Raw genomic sequence first — 3,104 nt, forward strand, 5'->3', positions numbered from 1 at the left:
ACATGGCCCAAGTCATTACCAATGATGGTTGGGCAAGACAAATCACAGGCATGGTGGGGAAAGTTGAGTTTTAAAAACAAATCTACCAAAGCACATTTATTACAAGATCTGGCCCTTTTTAAATATGCCCCCTTAATTCCATTTGCAAGGATAACTGACATGTCAGGTGGTTTCCAAAGGCATTTACCAACTTTGCTAGGCAAAATTTGCATGAAGAAGTAATGAAGGGGTTCAACCACCCATGTCCTATCAGCTTTTAAACAAGACATTACCTCCCCCTACATAACAACATTGAATGCCTACCACATCAAAATGCGTGGATTCCTGGAACCAAAGGGAGGAGGATGAAGTCAGTGTTAAGATAAGAAGATATAAGTATGGTCTGCGCCACATTTTCTTTAAAGGAAGTTATGGAAAAATTTTAGTTGTTGGGTCACTTTAGGCTAGGATTTAGGATATTTGGAAAATAGATATTTAGAAATATAACTTTTATTAATTAATTAATATTCTTGTTACTTTTTCTTTTATAAATTGAATTGTCTATAAAGCTAAAAGGAATAATTAGAGTATCTTTTCAAGATTCTTTGTTCAAGGGAATAAGTAATCTTCTTCCATACAAAATCTAGAGACTTTTTGGCTCTAGGATACAAAAAAAAATTTAAGTGTTATTTTGCCTAAGTGTTGATTTTTTGAGCAATGTATTTTCCTAACAAGGGAGTAATGCATTTTTTTTTTAACACTATTAAATCTTGCTAAACATAGCTAAGCCAAGAAATTGAATAATTATTTTAAACAACATTGCAAGATTGATCTTTTTTCCCTATTACTATGAAATTGAATCAACATTCCATACATAACATAATATCATTTATTTACTTATTTGCTAATTTTCCTTAACATATTTGCACTTGAAATTCACAAAATTAAACATCATCATTCTATCTTATCTTGATATTCATTCCTATAAATGAAAAGAAAATACGAAAACCTCATAAGAACGATATCACTCAAACACTATTTTTATTGACAACCTGATTCAAAGGCTCCGTCGGGAAAGAACCCGTAAGAAAACTCGACATTGTTGCCACTACAACAAAAGTTTAAAATACATTTCTACGCAGGATTTTAATCCCAAACATAGTTGGTTTTCAACAATCAAATTAAATTTCCATCATGGCCTTTAACAAGGGATCCATTTCATTACTGTAATACATTGCTGAGGTCATGGAGGGAACAAAAACTGACTAGGTGACAAACAAACATAACAAGGAACAAAATTAGACATTCATTTCCATACTAGGTTTTCACAATAGGGTTCAACATTGAATCAAAACTAGGGAAAGGTGGATTTTTCCAACAAGAGATGTCAGACACAACACCAAAATAGGTGCCCAATAGGGGCTATAACTCAAGAACTTTCGTTCTTACATTCTTACATGCCAAAATCATATGTGGTTTGTGCTAACAGGTAGAGGCCCATAACACCCTACCCTCTCTCCCTCTTCTCATCCTGAGAAGAGACTCTACACTGTTGGAGTCCAACTGAATACCTTTCTCGAAATTGGCCACTTCTGCCCTATCCAAGGGTGAGTAATGCCAAAACACCCATACAAGAAAACTTCGATATTCAAGCAAAACATGAAGGAAAAATATTCAAGAAAACATGTGTTTCAATACTTCCCAAGCATACCCAACATACATACAAGCATACCAATGAATGGCACAATAACATAAGCAGGAACCAATCATGAAACAACATGGGAAACATGAACAACATGAAAAAAGGAGATGAAGAACTCCTACCTTCACAAAGAGGTTATGGTAAAATGAACAAATTGAGAAGAGCTTTTCCTTCCTTGCCTTCAATCTTCCAAAACTTCTCTCTAAAAGTAGAGATTGGGTAACAACCCAAACTTCTCAAAAATGCCTCTAAATAAGATCCAAACTCAACCACCCAAAAAGGGAAATAACTTCCCCCACATGCCTAAAAATTTAGAGGTTTCTAACCCAACCAAACTTAAGGTTAACCTCTAAGTGGAGTTGAGGTTATTCAACCCATGGTAATAACTTTCAATTTTCGCACTAAGGCAAAAATAGACTTTTTGAGTGACCATAAAAGTCAACAAAAGGGGCTAAGGGGGTGGAAAATTCCCCCAACCCATACCCATACCCCTTGGGTATTAAGATTTCATGATTTAAGGCCTTAGAAATTTGATTTGGGACCAAACAAATGCTAGGAATTTTTAAGACTATCTAACAACTCCAAAAAGCATATTAAGCACTAATATGGATTAGGGGTAACTAAACTCAATTAAAAATAGATTAGCAAAAAGGGCACTAACTAAGTCTGACTAAGGTCCAAAGGTTACACAGTTAATCCTAACTAGCATGCTGGAATGCATAAACAATTCACAAGTGTCAAGTGCCACTATAAGAACACGGTTACGAAACATTAATATTTATTGATCACAGAAAGATACATTCATACATCTCACAATACAATTAAGATACGAACAACGGGGTTTCCATGAATGGCACATAGGGATCAGTTTCATTCCTCCGTCGGGTTTCTCAACTAAAATATCTTGCACACTCATTGCACACATCAGTAGCCCCATAAAATCACATGCACATATGTATATACATATCAAGGAATCACATAAATTAAAACATACATCTTTCAATAAATCAGGGTTTCTCTCATCCTACTCATATTCTTAATCATTAAAATTTCATAGTCAAATTGTTAATTTTTCATTCACTTACTTCAATACACATGTTCATAAAGTGTTAAATGACGAAACCAAATATCTGAAAGTAAACATCACACAACATGAAATAACATAACATAATATGTTCAGTGTATTCGATAGTGTCTTTACATATCGAGTCATAAGTATCAAAATAATAAGGTATCAATTATGCTACAAAGGGTCGGGGCGAGGCCTCACAAATTTTCTCCATTGTACACCTATTAGTACTCATAATCTCTGTGACTAACAAATATAGAAATCTCTTACGTACATGAAAAATAAATGGTTGACCAGTGACTAAAATATAAACACACCATTCTTGGTCCTTTTAATTTTCTCTAGGTTCTCAAG

This window comes from Cupressus sempervirens, chromosome 10, assembly GCF_028749045.1.
Source record: "Cupressus sempervirens isolate cs-2001-9-10 chromosome 10, ASM2874904v1, whole genome shotgun sequence".
NCBI classification, from domain to species: domain Eukaryota; kingdom Viridiplantae; phylum Streptophyta; class Pinopsida; order Cupressales; family Cupressaceae; genus Cupressus; species Cupressus sempervirens.